This window comes from Zingiber officinale, chromosome 5B (assembly GCF_018446385.1).
Source record: "Zingiber officinale cultivar Zhangliang chromosome 5B, Zo_v1.1, whole genome shotgun sequence".
NCBI classification, from domain to species: domain Eukaryota; kingdom Viridiplantae; phylum Streptophyta; class Magnoliopsida; order Zingiberales; family Zingiberaceae; genus Zingiber; species Zingiber officinale.
In genome coordinates this window covers 48,077,732-48,096,790 of record NC_055995.1, presented here as the reverse complement: position 1 = coordinate 48,096,790, position 19,059 = coordinate 48,077,732, and the positions used below count along the sequence as shown (strand labels likewise).

At 41.3% G+C, this 19,059-nt stretch overlaps 1 long non-coding RNA gene across 1 annotated transcript; it reads left to right on the top strand.

Annotated features, from left to right (window-relative positions):
- Window positions 1-10,932: 10,932 nt before the first annotated feature.
- Window positions 10,933-11,475, top strand: LOC121987384. The gene is made up of 3 exons (XR_006113544.1): window positions 10,933-11,022; window positions 11,111-11,191; window positions 11,448-11,475. It is a non-coding gene; the product is annotated as an uncharacterized LOC121987384 (long non-coding RNA).
- The last annotated feature ends 7,584 nt before the right edge of the window (window positions 11,476-19,059 follow it).

Genomic DNA, 19,059 nt, shown 5'->3' with positions numbered 1-19,059 from the left:
CATTCAGTATACAATCTCTAATGCATACCCATGTGTCAGCTTGATATCTCTATATCCATGACTTGTGAGATCAAGTCATCGAGCTGACCTACATGCTAGTCTTATTGTATTAACATTGTCCCTGAATGCTAATACTCGACCAGGAATGATTTTAGAGTAGTATTCCCTATATCATCTCACTATCGATTCAACTAATCGATTGATATAGGTATGAACCTTCTACTCAAGGACGCTATTATACTTAGTCTATTTGGCACTAATATAAATAAGTATAATAACCAAACAAAAGCCTTTATTAATATACAAGAATATGATATACATGAGTCCATACAATCATCAAATGATTGGCTCTTGCTCTAACTATGACGCTCCCTATGACTCAAGAGGTATGTCTACTTGACACGTTGTTGTTCCTCAACTCCTTGGAACAACATCATCCACAACACTTTGTGGTTCCCAATTCCATCGAGGCATCATGCTATTGTCATCTTGAACTTCTTCAAGATCGAACACTAGTCTTTCTAGAAACAAAGTCCCTTTCCGAGACTTGACGCCGAACGTAAGCCTCACAACCCCAAATCCTCATGAAAGACACCGGCATCTCTCCCATCATATGGTGTCTTTATCACGGCCTTTGATGGAACTCGGTTGAGTATGAAAGCTGCCGTGTCTAGAGCATATCCCCATAGATATGTCGGAAGATCTGTGTGACTCATCATAGATCGTACCATATCTAATAAGGTACGATTCCTCCTTTCGGATACACCATTCCACTGTGGTGTTCCAGGAGGAGTGAGTTGAGATAAAATCCCACACTCAGCTAAGTAGTCACGAAACTCATGTCTTAAGTATTCACCACCTCGATCTGTTCGAAGTATCTTAATACTCTTGCCAAGCTGGTTCTGTACTTCATTCTTGAATTCTTTGAGCTTTTCAAAGGATTCAGACTTATGTGTCATCAAGTACACATAACCATATCTACTGAAGTCATCAGTAATTGTGATGAAGTATCTATAACCGCTTCTAGCAGCAACATTGAAAGGGTCACATACATCACTATGTATGAGTCCTAACAAATCAGTTGCTCTCTCGCTATGCCCACTAAAGGGGGTCTTGGTCATCTTGCCTCGTAGGCATGACTCGCATATCTCATATGATTATAAATCAAATGAGTCCAGCAAACCATCCTTATGGAGCTGGGATAAGCGCTTGTCATTTATATGACCTAAGCGACAGTGCCAGAGGTAGGTTTGGTTCATGTCATTTGACTTGAACCTCTTGGTACTAATGTTATAGATAGGGCTCTCAAGGTCTAGAATATAGAGTCCGTTAATTAGTGGTGCACTACAATAGAACATATCTTTTAAATAAACAGAACAACATTTGTCTTTTATTATAAAAGAGTATCCTTTCTTGTCTAAACAAGAAACTGAAACTATGTTCTTAGTAAGAGCAGGCACATAACAACAATCATCTAAATCTAGTACAAGCCCGGGCGAGATAGTGATAAGTTCCAAAGTAAAGCAAGAACGTGCTCCATTGCCTACCGGAGGTCCACCTCCCTTGCCAATGCTCGCTATTTTCACGACATCAACAAATGTGAGAAGCACATCATCTAATACCCATGATGTAGAAATAGATAGATTGACTTCTATAACATATATACAAGTGGAAGCCTCACTTCCTTCTTAGATCCTCCAAGTATACCTGGTTCCTCTTCCGGTCATGCCGACCGCAATGGAAGCATCCTTAGCGACCCTCCTTTCTTCAAGGCCTTCCTTTGCCTTGGTTTGACCTTGGGCTTGCCTTGCCCTTGTGCTGACCATATGGGCTTAACCTTCTTAAGGTTAATCTGTAACATACTAAGTAGCTCGGCTGGCTTGTCAATCTCGTTCATGTTATAGTTGAGAACGAATTGACTATATCCGGCAAGGACCCAAGATCAAGTCGTGCCGACTCTTGGCCAAGTGACCAGTCTTTGTAGGCTCTCTATGTGAATACATAAGGACCTCTGAGAGTTCTTGCCTCGAAGCGCTCGAGATCTCAAATCTCTCATGCCTCGCTTGTCCCTAATATAGTTGGCGAAGATGCTCAACCATATCAAAAGCGCCCATCAACTCATGTTGCTTCAGCTCGAGTTCATGGTCGCGAGCATTAGACAGGATGCTTCTTGTAGGCATCTTTGTCAGCTCGCGGGCATTGGTAGGAGGAGCCTCCGGAATGGGCTGCTCCAGAACGTATAGTTTACGCTCCTGTGTGAGAACTATTCTCAAGTTCCTGTACCAGTCCAGGAAATTAGCCCTTGTCCTTCTCAAGGACAGATCGCAGGGAGAAGGAATTCGTGTTCGACGTCATGGTTATCTACAACAGAAAAATTTGCAGAAATAAATATCATATTCTTTAAAAATCATTTAATTAGGCCTTTTAATTAAATGATGCTCCCACTGAATTCTATAATTCTTATGGGACAAGATCCACATCATACTAACCCTTGAGTTAGCTTTGGCTAATACGCCCAAGGCTTAGTATGATCGGTAGGTAACGATTACCAATTACATCTCTATGCAACTCTTGTTTATAGAATCAATATCCGCATTTATTTTAAAACTCGAGTTAGCTTTGGCTAATACGCCCGAGAGTTAATATAGATGTGATATTGATCTATCTTTCCAACTATTGGAAGAATGCCTATAGTTGACTCGATCCAACCGAGTAACTATGAATACTCAATCTAATTGAGTTTGTATTCACCTATGCGTTGATAGATGGGACCAAGATTGTCCCTCCGTATCCTACCAAGATAATATGTATTGCTCTGCTTTGGCAGATTCAACAATACATATGATCGAGGTAGTGATAGGTATCACGGCACGGTTAGCATTAGAGTTGAGTCGATTGAGATCTAATCTAATCGAGAAGGGATGCATCTTGTGCACGACTTAGATCTAATCTAATCGCAAGGGTGCATCATGTGCACGACTTAGATCTAATCTAATCATAAGGCACTAATTAATTAACTACTTATTAAATATGCATCACATACACAAGCAATTAATTAATCTATTTGTGATTTAGTCATGGCCCTACTACGATCTTCTCAAGCCAATGAGAAGATCAATTGGTCAACCTAGGGTCAACAGCTTCTCCAAGCTCCTCCCTTTGACCACCTTGTGTTGCTCGTGCCCGCCTCGGAACTCCGTCTCGTGTGGACCCTCCACCGCTCCAATTTGTACATTACAATTTGAAACTCGAGTTACATTCGAGTCTAAATCTAATTTACAACAAGAATAAAAGACGAGGCACGACGCGCAGGTCGCGAATAATAAAATAAATACAACACGCGAAAACACATCACGGCACGCAGGTCGTATTATGAATTACAACACAACCAATCATATTGGGCTTTGGGCCATGACTATCACAAATTAATATATAATTCAAAATTATATATTTTTCATAATTTTCTATAATTTTAAAATTAATTTTTACAATTTTACGAATAAAATTTCCCGGCGGTCCCGTTTAGTGGTTTCGGGCGCAATCGCGGAACGGATCCCCTTGCGGGGCCCAGGGGCATCGTCCCTACCCGCGATCTAACCATCGCGAGGGTTCCTTTGCGATCCAACAGCGCCTAAACCCGCTGTCCCAAAACGATTTGGGCCGAGATATTGCCGTTTCGGAAAAATCTTCCCAGCGGGTTCGTTTTTAGCGATTTCGGGTGCAATCTTGCGGGGTTAGGGGCAGTACCCCTACCCACGATCTAACCATCGTGAGTTGCTTCTTTGCGATCTAATGGCACCCGAGCCCGCTGTCCCAAACGGATTTGGGGCAAAACGAAGCCGTTTTGGGAAAATCTTTCCGGTAGCCGAAGCCTACAAGTGCCGAGACACTTGTGCTTCGCTTCTACGGAAAAATTACCCATAAAAACTATAAAATCATAATTTTACAGAAAATTACAGAAACTTTAGTTTTCATAAAACCAAAAAATCAAACTCGTACAAGCCTTGCACGTGGCTCTGATACCACTGTTGGGTTCTTCGGGCCGCGAAAACCGCTTTTCGCGTCGCGGAAACCCCGAATCGCCCAAGCTACGGATCTCGTGCAAGGTAAAACCGAACGAAAATACGAGTACGAGTTTAAAAAACTTTACGATCTACAGTAGATCTACAAAGGAAAACACTTTATACCTTTGATGCGATGCCCTTCGCGTTCCCGCTCGTCCAAATGATGCCGGATCTCAAGACCGTCAAGCGTCGGTCCTCTAGAAGTATCCACACGGACACATAGGTGGAGAAAACCTCACACAAAGGTGTGCTCGCACCTTGGTGAGATTCGGCCAAGCAAGGAGGAGAGGGAGAGGGAGAGCTTGAGAGGAAGAAGGAGGAAGAAAAACCACACTTGAATGAAAATGAAATCACTCAAAATCACAAAGTGGCCGGCCACTTTCTTCACAAGAATAACTCCCCATTAAATGCAATTAATGTGGAGTTAATAAGAAAATGGCTTTGTAACTTCCATGAGGTGGCACACCATGATGATGTGGAACATCATCATTGGTCCACCTAATGCCAATTCACCAATAAGGTGGCAAAAAGGTCAAGTCAAAATTGACCTTTGGTCTTCCATCTCTAGTCAAGTCAAACTTGACCCAATCTCTACCATGGTTGATCTAATCCAACCATTTGATTCAAGCCAACTTAATATAATGAATCTAATTCATTAAATTAAATTGATTTAATAAGTCATAATCTAAATTAGACTCATTAAATCAAGTTAGCCCAATTAGGATTACTCTTAATCCAATTTGATTTATCAAATAAATCTAATTCTCTTGGTTCATCATATGAACCTAATCTCCATCTATTTGTCCTAAGTGTGTGACCCTATAGGTTCTTGTAACGTTGGCAATGCCCTAAACCCATTTAGGAGCATAAGTAATGAGCGGTATCTAGCAACACATCACTACTACCAATGTTACAAGAATGTCGAGATCCGACATCACCTTGTGACTACCAATTGTGACTACTCAAAAAATAATGACAAGTGTCCTTCTATCCTAGACATCTAGATTGATCAATATGAGGCATAGACCGTGTCATCCTCTAATCAATCTAAATCTTGAACTCCAAGTAGACTCACTCGATCAAATGAGCTCAACATCTAATGTTGACTCATTTGGGCAAGGCCATGCACTTAGTGGTCTCACTCTATCAAGAATACCGATGTCGCTCCCGTCATATGGGAGGGATAGATTCCATCTACATCACTCACATCCCTATACATAATTCGTTATATACCCAGTAATCACCTTTATAGTCCACCCAGTTACGGGTGACATTTGACGAAACTAAAGTACATAACTCCTTATGTAGGGATCCATGGTGACTTCAGGTCTAAGGACTAATAGTCATACTAATAGCCACATGAGAAAGTATATGACACTCATATAACAATCCATGACACTTTCTCATGGCGGGTCATTCAGTATACATTCTCTAATGCATACCCATGTGTCAGCTTGATATCTCTATATCCATGACTTGTGAGATCAAGTCATCGAGATGACCTACATGCTAGTCTTATTGTATTAACATTGTCCCTGAATGCTAATACTCGACTAGGAATGATTTATAGTAGTGTTCCCTATATCATCTCACTATCGATTCAACTAATCGATTGATATAGGTATGAACCTTCTACTCAAGGACGCTATTATACTTAGTCTATTTGGCACTAATATAAATAAGTATAATAACCAAACAAATGCCTTTATTAATATACAAGAATATGATATACATGAGTCCATACAATCATCAAATGATTGGCTCTAGGGCTCTAACTAACACCAACTTCCTCCGAAATCCATAACACATGACCTTAGCAGGTCCTCTAAAGTCTGAATGGTTCGCTCTGACTGTCCATCTGTCTGTATATGGAAAGCTGTACTGAACCGGAGCTGTGTGCCCAAGGCCTGCTGCAGACTCTGCCAGAAACGAGACGTGAACCGTGGATCTCTATCCGAAATGATACTCAATGGAACACCATGTAGTCTGATAATCTCTTGACAATACAGATCTGCCAATCGATCCAGGGAATCAATCCTCCGGATCGATAAGAAGTGCTCCTGATTTGGTTAATCGATCAACAATTACCCAAATCGCGTCATGGCCTCGTCGTGTCCTCGGCAACCCTACCACAAAGTCCATGGTAATGTGATCCCACTTCTACTCAGGAATAGGAATCCGCTGAAGTAATCCTGCAGGTCTCTGGTGTTCAGCCTTCACCTGCTCTAGCTATGAAATCCGTGATGTCTTTCTTCATGCCGTTCCACCAGTAGGAACGCCTCAAGTCTCGATACATACGGGTCCTGCCTGGTGGATAGAACGGTGAGCCTCCTGAAGTAGCTCCTGTAAGACTGGATGAGAATGAGGTACACATAATCTGCCTCGGAAGTATATAAGACCCGCTTCATCTCGGGGAAACCTAGTTTGCTGCCCGGAAGCTATCCAGCTGCCAATGGACCGTAAATACTGATCTCCAACCTGGGCCTCCTGAATCCTCATCCTGATCGAGGATTGAGCAACTATGGTAACCAGAATACCCTGCTTTGTCCGTCCCTGCTCCTCAAGGTCTAACTCGGAGAAACTCTGAATCAAGTCCGTGATCAAGTCGGTGGCAAGCCAAAGTCCCTCTGGACTTCCTGCTGAGTGCATCTGCAACCACATTAGCTTTCCCCGGGTGGTAGCTAATGGTACAATCGTAGTCCTTCAGGAACTCCATCCATCTCCTCTGTCGAAGATTAAGCTCCTTCTGAGTGAAAATATATTTGAGACTCTTATGATCAGTGAGAATCTCAAATGTGATACCGTATAAATGATGTCGCCATAGCTTCAGAGCAAAGATGATGGCAGCTAACTCCAGGTCATGAACTGGATAATTCTTCTCATGCTCCTTCAGCTGACGAGAAGCATAAGAGACTACTCTGTCGTGCTGCATCAGAACAGCGCCCAAACCCTGAAGAGATGCATCGGTGTAAAGTACAAATCCGTCCTCTCCAGAAGGTAAAATCAAAACTGGAGCCGACACCAATCTCCGCTTCAGCTCCTGAAAGCTGGTCTCACAATCCTCTGTCCACGTAAACTTCACGCCCTTCCTGGTAAGACGTGTCAGTGGCATAGCAATACGCGAGAAGCCCTCGACAAAACGTCGGTAATATCCAGCCAATCCCAGAAAACTGCGGATCTCCTGAACTGACTTCGGCTGCTCCCAACCGGTGACAGCCTCGATCTTCTGAGGATCAACTGAAATACCTCTGCTAGAAATCACGTGTCCAAGAAAACCAACTGAGGATAACCAGAATGCACACTTGCTGAACTTCGCGTATAGCTGCTGTCGTCTAAGAATCTCCAAGACTATACGAAGATGCTGTGCATGCTCCTCCTCGGAATGCGAGTAGACCAATATGTCATCAATGAAAATGATAACAAACTGATCCAGATACCCAAGAAAAATGCGGTTCATCAAGTCCATAAACACCGCTGGAGCATTGGTAAGCCCAAATGGCATTACCAAAAACTCATAATGACCGTATCTGGTACGGAAAGCTGTCTTCTGGATATCAGAGTCTCTAACCCTCAACTGATGATATCCGGATCGCAGATCAATCTTAGAATACACTGAAGTACCTCTGAGCTGATCAAAAAAATCCTCAATCCGTGGTAATGGATATTTATTTCTGACAGTCACTGCATTCAGCTGTCTGTAGTCAATACATAACCTCATGGTACCATCCTTTTTCTTGACAAACAGAACTGGAGAACCCCATGGTGAAACACTAGGGCGAATAAATCCCCTGTCTAAAAGCTCCTGGAGTTGAACCTTCAGCTCCTTCAACTCTTTTGGTGCCATACGATACGGAGCTTTCGATGTCGGCGCGGTTCCCGGAATCAGCTCAATAGTGAACCTGGATACTCTCGGACTACAGAAATGTCGGAGAGCTGCGAACTGCTGCTGTCGTCTGTACTAATCAAAGATAATAGGAAACCCTGACAGCCATGTGACAACAGCTTCTGAGCCTGAATCGCCGAAATAATCAAGATGTCGTCGTCTCTAATGCCAGTGAAACTCCACGAGGGTTGGTTCGGAGGCTGGAAGGTGACCACCCTCGTCTGACAATCAACGGTAGCATGATATACTGATAGCCAATCCATGCCAAGTATGATATCAAACTCGATCATCTCCAATACTAGAAGATCTACCGTAAGTGTCATGTTGCCAAAGTCTAACGGGCAACCTCTGACCTCTTGGGTGACGTCTAAAATATCACCGGACGGTAGGGAGACAGTCAATCGCCGCAACCTAACAGTAGGTAATCTACCAATCTCCCGCATAAAGGTACGGGATATAAAAGAGTGCGAACTACCAGTATCAATCAAAATATCAGCAGTAAATGAATAAATGGAAATCGTACCACGGAAAACGGATCCGTCGGCCCGCTGAGCATCCTCTCTAGTAATCGCATGAACACGACCAGTCTCTGGCGGAGGAGGTGGTAACATCGCCGCGGCCGCGAAGCCACCGAGGGCCGCTGACTATGTGCGATAAGACCGAGAGGATGGTGACAAACGGCCGGGACCGAGTCGACACGCCCGAGTCGGATAATAAGGTCCCGAGAAAAACTGGGTGCACCGAGTACTCTGTCCAAGCATGCCAAATGCCGCAGAGGAGTCGCCTCGCTATTGTGAAGATTGTTTTCGCCTCCTCGATATGCCCCGATCGACTAGACCGCCCCTCCGACCCCGCCGAGCCTTCACCGTGACAATCTCGGCTCTGGTGCCCGCTTGCAATAAAAGCAAACCGATCGCCCCAGAGCAAGTCGGTGAGGTGATCTGGATCCACATCAAACAATGAGTATCACCGAAGGTGGTTGCTCACTGAGAAAATCGGAACGCCTCAAGACGACCGCCTGATTCGAGGCCTACGAGATGCCCAGTACCCGACTGATCGCGACTACTCGAGGCTGCCGCCGAGTCTCGGACCTCGATGTCCGCTCAGATGCTTTTCCCGTCCGGATATGTCACGAGCTAACTCTATCATTAAAGCTCGATTCAATGCATCGAGTAAGATGAAATCCTAATCGGCAAAGTCGTATATGCATAACCATCCAACTCAGAAACCGATCATGTAGTTCTCCTCCGCAACTAACTCGACAAAACGAGCCAACCGAGGAATTCAGATTATACTCGAGCGATTATTCGCCTCGACTATAAAATCGGCGAGCCATCTGATAGGACAGTGGAAAGAAACGGCTCTCAAAAGCCTCTCTGAACCTGGTCCATGTGACGTTGCGCTCACCAATAATAGAACGCTGTGTAACCCACCAGGCATTAGCTTCATCCCGTAAATGGTAAGCAGCCAACTCTGCTTTCTCCCACTCGGAGCAAGCCATATAGAAGAAAGTCTGCTCCATAGTCTCTATCCATGACAGAGCCATACTCGGATCGAGATCTCCGCGGAAAAGAGTGAAACGAGTCTTCATCGACTCAGCCAGGGCTGGAATCCTAGCTCGTGCAGCGACAATATCAGTGAGCTGTGTCGGGACGGCTGCAGGAACTGGCGGAAACACTGGAGCTGATACTACAGGTGGTACCGCGGAATAAACCGGAGGAGGAACTCCCGGTGCTGCTGTATATACCGGAGCATAAGTCGTCGGTGGTACTGCCTGGGGAACAAAAGTGGTGGCAGCTGGAGGTACGATAGGTAATGGTACCGGATATGGTGCAACTGCTGCTACTGTAGGCACTGGGGGCACAGGTGCCACTGGTGTAGGGTACACTGTAGATCCAAGTGGCGGTGGTCCTGAATACGCCGTAGGCTGCGCTGGAGCAGATGTTTAGTACCGGAAGGAGCGTCAGTTGCGGAACAAGACTATCCGGCTGGTTAAAGTCGGATGGCAGCATCATTCAGACGAGGAGGCTACTTGGGAGCTCGAGGATACGATCCGAGCTCGATATCCCCATCTTTTCACTTGAGGTATGTGATTTATTTACCGTTCAACATTTATACTCTATATCTGTTGTTAGTACTTGCTGATGGTAGATAACGAAATTTGGGGACCAAATTTTTATTAGTGGGGGAGAATGTAAAATATCGAAAATAGGCGAATATTAATAAGGGAATTTTCTGGAATTTTTGGAAATTTTTCGGGAATTTTTCGGAGCTCATATGGATGAGTTTGCGGGGATAAAAACGGGGTCCGGGAAAGCCTGTATAGGCTACCCTATTTTAATGAGGAAAAGTTTATTTATTTATTTATTTTTCCTTTATTTTTCATTTTCCCTTGTTTTTTTTCTCCCGCGCGCTCCCCTCTTTCTCCCCTTGCCGAACCCGACGCCGTGCCCTAACCTCCTCGCGGCCGTTCCTTCTTCCTCACCCTCTGCCCCTCACGGCGACAGCATCCTCTGCCCTAGCCGACGCCACCACCGGTCGATTCCCTTCCTCGGCTTCCCTCCCTCTCGGCGTCGAACACCTCTTCAATTGCTCTTTCCCGAGCCGCACTAGGCGCCGCAACCGCCTGAGGCGAACGGAGCAGCGCCGATCCACCGTCGGCGCGCCTGTGCCCTAGCACCGACCGCGACTTCTTCGGCCTGAGCGCCACTCGGGAGTCTCCTTCCAGAACAACGCCGGTGTGGCGTTGTCTTCCCCGTGCCCTAGCGCCGGCAACCATCTTCCCTCGGCTCTAGTTCCGACTCACGGTCGCCGGTGCAAACCTTCGACCAAGGGCCGAGCCGTGCCCTAGATCTGTCCTTGTGTACCACTGCCGACCGCCGGATCGGGCTGTTCCAGCCTCTCCACGCCGAGCCCTAGTTTCCCGGCGCCACTCCGATCGTCCTCTGCCCTACACTGGTCTGTCAGCCGTCCAGTGCCAGCCGCCAGCTTGTTATCGACCTGAGTCTCTGGTATTAAGGTTTCCAGCAGCAGCTTCGTCGGGTTCTTGGTCATCGCAGGCGATTAGAGGAAGAGGTAAGGTGCTCAGGTTGTTCTGGGAATTTGGTTGTTGTTTGGATGTCGATTTCTTGAGCTTCATTTTGATCTAGACAGTGCTTTGCAGGGCGTTTCTTGATTTCCAATAGCTACCTCTGTTCCGACAGCAAGTTGTCTTTGCTATGGATTTGTTGGGCTGTGGATTAAGGTATGAAGTAGGGAAATTGATTCATGTTGTTGATGAATTAGGTATGTATTGAATTAGGGCTAAATCAAGTAAGATACTATGATTGGTTATTTTATTGCAAGCCCTAATTCGAATGAATTAATTAGAATTGATTGAGGAGTTAAATGATCCAATTAGGGTTTATAATTGGATTTGGATTTATGTTAGTTTCTAGAGGATTTGATTTAGCTAATTAATTGGTATTTAATTAGCTAAATCTGTATACTATGTACTACAGGACTGTGACGCGAGATGAGCAACTCGACGTTGGATTTGAATCGGATACGACCCTTTCTATTGGAGGCGGGTACCTCTTGACTTATCTTTTATGATATTGTCTTTGGATATGCATAGTATTTTATAACTACAAGCAATGAACATGTTTGTCTTTGGTATGTCACTGTTTGATATCCATAGCATGTTAGGTTTATCGCCTGTGACGTATCCGTGCTTATATCATGTGATTTATTGCCATGAGTACTGTATTACCATGAGTATCTTAGTTTCTAGAATAAGTGACATACCATGTTTTACCGAGGTTAGGACTAGGTTCTGGACTTTTGGTTTCAGTCATGTGTATCGAGATTATCTGATACTTAGGTTTTATGCCGTGACTCGTTTGTGTACCTCTATTTGTATATCATATATGATTCGTGTACCTAAACCTTGATTCTTGATATGTGCATATTGTTGGTACATATGATATGGAAGGAGATATGTTTAGGATCTAGGTTGCTATACCATAGAGGACCTGTATGCCCTAGATCCGTGGATTGACCTACTGATACTGTGGTACCCATATTATGTATATATGGATTTTTCTATGTTGATCAGGATATTCCATACTTATTATGTTCAGGACATAGGTTTTTGATATTCTATCTGACCTGTGTACTATAGATTTTGGTATGTGACCATCGCTTTTACAGTACCCATTTTGTATATATGGATAGGGTATGATGATCAGTTTTTGTTATGCATAGTGACATGCATCATGATTGCATGCTGTGCGATTGTGGGTGAAACATCCCGTGACCGACCCTCAGTTTTTTTTTTTTTTTTTTTTTGAAGAATATCAAAGGACATCAACTCACTAGACATAAGCTAAACATTTACTCAGAAAATGAATCCCACTCAAGCGTTTCATTGTATCAAAAATAGAAGGCAACGACTCACAACGAAAACTTAACAATGAACCTATCCATGAACCCTCAACATCACTAGAACAAATAATCCTTCCAATGAAAGAAATAAGCTCTGCACTCCTAATGTCCGGACAGCGCCATGCGTCCATCCCGCCTCCTCGTCTACTCCGTCCGTAGGTCTTCCGTCGTATCCAGAGTCACATCCTCACCTGTAATGTAGGCATCATGAGTCTACAGCCCAGCAAGTATAATCTTATGTGACCAATACGATATCCATGATATATATATAGCAGAAGTAAGAGCTGAGAGGCAATAGCATAATAGGAAATGTGATATAGTAAAGAAATGTGCAACAAGTGAAAATTCCTATGTAGCTAATAAAGGTGAATATGATACATATCCGGTAACCACATTTAGAGCCAGTCAACAGTCCCATGAACCTAGAGGCGTCCCTACTAGAGAACATGCATCCAGTCATATAGCCGAAGCCAACAATAAATTACCAGTCAAGTTTGGATGGGCCCTCCCCGGAGCTCATCCCAGGTCACCCATCCCGTACTGTCACCACATATGTCCATACTCATCCTATTAGCTACATAAACAAACATAAACTATCCATACCATTTCCATACCAGTTGCATATTTCCTTTATACTGTCAACTTTTAACAATTTGATAGCATAATGAACACATAATAGCATAACCACAAATAAAGCAGAATTAGCATTCATATCTGAACTGGCAAAATAGTCACCATTTACTCTAAGAAATTTAAGAATTCTCTATACAACTAAGCTCCCTGATTATATTCATTGACTACAAGAACACACAAGAATTCCTCCGCCTACCGGTATAGCATCTATAATCCGATCTAATTGATCCCTCAATTAATGAAATGAGTAAAACAACACAAGTAGAAGCAAATCCACCAAACAGAACACTTAAATAACAACCAAAGAAAACATCACCGGTGAAAGGAAACCCGCAGAAAGATCTCTTAAGTAGAAACCCAAACGTCTCCAGATAACCCTTAGATTTGAAAACAGCAAAGAATAGAACTCCACGATGCCTCCGATCAAGGCCTTTACAACGAGAATTCTGCACAAATCCCCTTTAAAAAAACAACAGAATAGAACATCACAAACCAAAGCTTAATTCTTCATGAAATTCAACGCCATTTCACCTTTGAAAACACTCATGAATCCACGAGGTAAATCAACCGGAAGTAACCGAGCTAAAACGTCGCAAAAACCTCAAAACACCACACACTCCAACAATCTAGCACCCCAGCCAGACATTTATACAAACAGATTTCTTACCTTTTCGATGCCAAGCAACTCCACAAGATTCCTGAACAAAGCAATCCACATACCTCAAAAAAAAACTCGATTGACAACATAATGAAGTGTAAGAATCGAAAAGAACCTATGCAACTAAGCAATACATCAAAGTAACAAATAAATCAAACTGTACTCCGTAGAGGAAAAGAAAAACCCATCCAAAGCATACTATCGCAACATCCCAGGGTAGGAAAGTAATCCTGCACTGAAAACAAATCCGTATTGAGTCCACTTCACCGCACATTAACCAACATCATGAAAACATCTACTAAAACCAAACTCCACCAGAAATCCAGGAATCCATACCGTAAAGAACTGTTCAACACAAATCGCGGAGTAAGAAAACCCATTCAGAACCAAACACTATACTATCGAACAAGCGGACCAGTTCCTCATCATCTCCATACGTTCCACTCCTATACCTCACAAATTTCATAGCGTCACAGTTAGATTCACTTGCCTCCCTTTCCTTGGGTCGCCTTCCTCGCCTTTGCGTTGTCCCGTCGCCGATGTGATGGTCGATAGTCTCCTCGCCGTTCCCTTCAAGCTCATCGACGTGAGGAGCTGCTTGGCCGGAGTTGCGATCCTCGGTAGAGAGCTCCGTCGCAGATCCCGTGCGAAGCGTGGAGTCGACGAATTTGAGGAAGGGGCGTGAGAAATGGTGCGTGAGAAACAGTAAGGTTAGGTTTAAATACCTAGGTCTATTAAATCCCAACTTAGGTAATTGAGCTCAATTAACTCCTAACTTAACTTAATTGGGTATTCCTAAATAGGTTTTTTCATACCCAATTATACCCCTTAAAACCTAAAATAATTCCCTAAAAATTCATAAAAATTTCAGTAAACTCCATAAATTCATATCAATTTAATTCCTGATAAATCATCCATAAAAACATATCTATTTTTCCTAAAAATAATCTAATTAGATTAGATTTTAATTATTTACACCTTTATCCGTATTTTTAGTATTTAATAACCTTATGTATTTATTCTATACTCCTCCAAGCCGTACAAAGGTTACAAGTTATCTCACCAAATCCTCTTTTTTTATATATATATAACTTTTATGCATATTTAGGTCATGCAATTTATTTAAGTTCGGATATACTGTAACCTATTTTATTAAACATAATTAAAGCTAGCCACTTAACTTAAACTCCATTCTAACTATACCCGAACCAATTAAATAATTTCTTTTATTTAAAACAATTAGTGTAGGACATTACAATTCCTCCCCCTTAAGTAAAATTTCGTCCTCGAAATTGAATCTTACTCAATAATTCTAGATAGTGGCTTCCCATATCTCCCTTGGTTCCATCATACCTAATCTCTTATCATGGTTGAAACCTTTAGAGTTATTTCTACATGATATTAACTCAATTGACTATAAAATGGATACTTTCTCATTTTCAAGCAATTAGGTTAACTAGGAGATAAAACAAATGAAGCTAGTTGAAAATGAGCGGATAAAGTCCTAGCCATTGGTGTCAATACCGGATTGAAAATGATTTTAAACCACTTCTCAGAGCTTACCCTTTTCACTAGAACTTTACCAAATTCAATGATGAGAAGGTCATTAAAGAAATAACCATTTTATGAAAATAGTTTTACGAAGATTCTGCAATGCCTTAACCAATGTTAGGTGTGAGACCTGTCCATACTATTCTATTACAAAAAAATAGAAAGTCTAATCAATGAGCTGAATTAATTTAAAGACTAATTTTTAATTGCTTAAATGAATCTATCAGCAATTGGCCTTCCCTTTACTAGCTGGATCAGCTACGTGATGTCAGGTCCATAGTCCATTACTACCATTTGGGTGATTCATTGACTATGAAAACCCAGTTACCTATTTCATCACTTAACTCATATGAACAGATTCGGAGACTATATTAATGTTGATTGCAACATTTAGTAGCTCATTTAGGGTTTATATTATTAAGTCTAAATGATAATGTTTTAGTTAACCAATTTCACTTTTCAATAACAGTGAACCATTGAACAAGTATCTTGTCCTACAAAAGTCTATCTATCCTACTTTTGGATCTCCAAGTTGTTAGTGTATAATTAAGCATAACATTCTACACCTTGATATGAATGTGCCTTACTATGATTTGATTATAATAATCATTCCCAACCTTACTGATTGAGCTTCATAGAACTCATACTTATCCACCTTTCATATTTTCTAGTTGCACTTGCTTATGGGGTCAATTCTAATATTGTACAATCCAAACTTGTTGGTAGACCTAATTTTGCATTTCCTCAGCCTTAAAAATAAAGATTCTGGCTTCCACAACTACCGGATGTGTTTAGAACTAGTTAGCAAATTGATCACAAATCAAGCTCCTTGCAACTGCGCTATAAGTTTGCCATGTTTGTCAAATTTCACCTTATGATCATCTATCCTATCATTTAGTACTGATGCATATATTATAGCTTAATTCAAACATGACAATTTTATAGAGGTTATATTTAAACTTGGATAACAACTATTCTCTTCAACCAAGCATGTGCCAAATATATTAACTATAAGGTATCAAGATATGGTGATCCCGTATTCCATCCTAACATTTTCTAGTGATGCATATCCGTACATGGACAAGACAATATCTAAAGAAAGGAAATAGAACTTATGAACATACCTCACAAAAATTCAGTTCTGGGAACTAACTCCTAATAGAAGCAATAGAACATATTGCTATATGATGTTACGGTTCTATAGAGCATAATTAAAATCATTCATTTTATAAAAGTATAAATGTGGCAATATAGTTATGAAGGTGTTGCATTCTAATGTAGCAAAAATAATGAAATCTGGAAGGATTCTTCAAATCAAAAACAACATAACTAAATAAATAAAAGAAAATATTCTTGGACAACAAATTTAGGCCTTAGGATTTCTTGAATGATGATATAGCATTTACATAATGTTCCCCTTTCTGTGAATGTCATGATGAAAATGTGTGTAAATGTAACTATATTCCACTATGTCAAAGTTGTTAGGATTAGATCTACCTAAACATGAGATCCCAAACCAATCAAGATCCTACTAGAGATATGGAATCAGTAAACCAATTTTAACACAATTGCAAAACATTCTAGGGCATCTCCTATAATTCGTCCAACCGTAAAATTAACAAAGGTTAGCATTTGCATGGAGCTAAAATGTATATCCATTTCAACACTCAATAACTGGCTTATCTTCAGTTTGACAAGTATTAAGTATATCAATGTAGTAATAGTATCAACATGAGGGTTTGTCTTTGTAACCTAAATATCCCTATATGCTTTATGAAATTACATTACCTTCCCATATAAACCCGGACCCCACTGAGCATTTGCTTTGTTCTATTACAACTCTCTCTAGGGATCCCTTGCATTCATATATGAATTAAATTGGTTGTTAACTGATCCTATGGTTAGGCATTAACTTGAAGAAGAATGCTTTGCTTAGTTGCTAATAGAATTGTAACCTTAATCTTCACTAAAGAAGGAGAAACTTAACCTTCACGTAGAGATAAAAAGTACTTCCAACTCAACATTCAATAACTGGAACATTTCTAGTGGCATTAGATTAATTCTACAGAATTCCCTAAATCATAGGCAGCGATGGATATTGAATTAAAATAAAGTCACTAATTTTGTTCAGGATAATACAAAAATAAATCAATCAACAATACTAACAATGATTCTTCATATGACCTACAGATCCTTGATGAAAATCTAAAGGGAGACAACAAACAAAGGTAATATGATATGACACTTTAGTTTCTAATAGCCAAAATGGTAAATCAAAAGCTATTGATCATGATTTCTGAATAACATACTCCAGCGACAATAAACAAATCTAAACTAATACGATGTCCAAGATCAAGGGCACAAGACATGTTAACTATCAGCATGAATACAAGTAAATTGAATAACTATCCACTACCAACTATCAAGAATTCCTTTTTAGGTATCTTATCATTCCATTTGGTCTTTGCCTTGTTGACCTAGGGAAATTTCCTGAACACATTTTGCATCTAATGACCAAGGACCTCGAGGCATAAGCTAAAGTTGTTTTTTTTAAACATGTTATAATTCACCATTCCAATCTAGAACTCTAATGAAAGAAATCTTACAAACTTTGTGGACAAAAGTAGTCGAGTTCTTGACGAGATGGCGTGCGCATGCTGTCCCTTAGGAGTTGCTCTGATACCAACTGAAACATCCCGTGACCGACCCTCAGTTTTTTTTTTTTTTTTTTTTTGAAGAATATCAAAGGACATCAACACTAGACATAAGCTAAACATTTACTCAGAAAATGAATCCCACTCAAGAGTTTCATCGTATCAAAAATAGAAGGCAACGACTCACAACGAAAACTTAACAATGAACCTATCCATGAACCCTCAACATCACTAGAACAAATAATCCTTCCAATGAAAGAAATAAGCTCTGCACTCCTAATGTCCGGACAGCCCCATGCGTCCATCCCGCCTCCTCGTCTACTCCGTCCGTAGGTCTTCCGTCGTATCCAGAGTCACATCCTCACCTGTAATGTAGGCATCATGAGTCTACAGCCCAGCAAGTATAATCTTATGTGACCAATACGATATCCATGATATATATATAGCAGAAGTAAGAGCTGAGAGGCAATAGCATAATAGGAAATGTGATATAGTAAAGAAATGTGCAACAAGTGAAAATTCCTATGTAGCTAATAAAGGTGAATATGATACATATCCGGTAACCACATTTAGAGCCAGTCAATAGTCCCATGAACCTAGAGGCGTCCCTACTAGAGAACATGCATCCAGTCATATAGCCGAAGCTAACACTAAATTACCAGTCAAGTTTGGATGGGCCCTCCCCGGAGCTCATCCCAGGTCACCCATCCCGTACTGTCACCACATATGTCCATACTCATCCTATTAGCTACATAAACAAACATAAACTATCCATACCATTTCCATACCAGTTGCATATTTCCTTTATACTGTCAACTTTTAACAATTTGATAGCATAATGAACACATAATAGCATAACCACAAATAAAGCAGAATTAGCATTCATATCTGAACTGGCAAAATAGTCACCATTTACTCTAAGAAATTTAAGAATTCTCTATACAACTAAGCTCCCTGATTATATTCATTGACTACAAGAACACACAAGAATTCCTCCGCCTACCGGTATAGCATCTATAATCCGATCTAATTGATCCCTCAATTAATGAAATGAGTAAAACAACACAAGTAGAAGCAAATCCACCAAACAGAACACTTAAATAACAACCAAAGAAAACATCACCGGTGAAAGGAAACCCGCAGAAAGATCTCTTAAGTAGAAACCCAAACGTCTCCAGATAACCCTTAGAT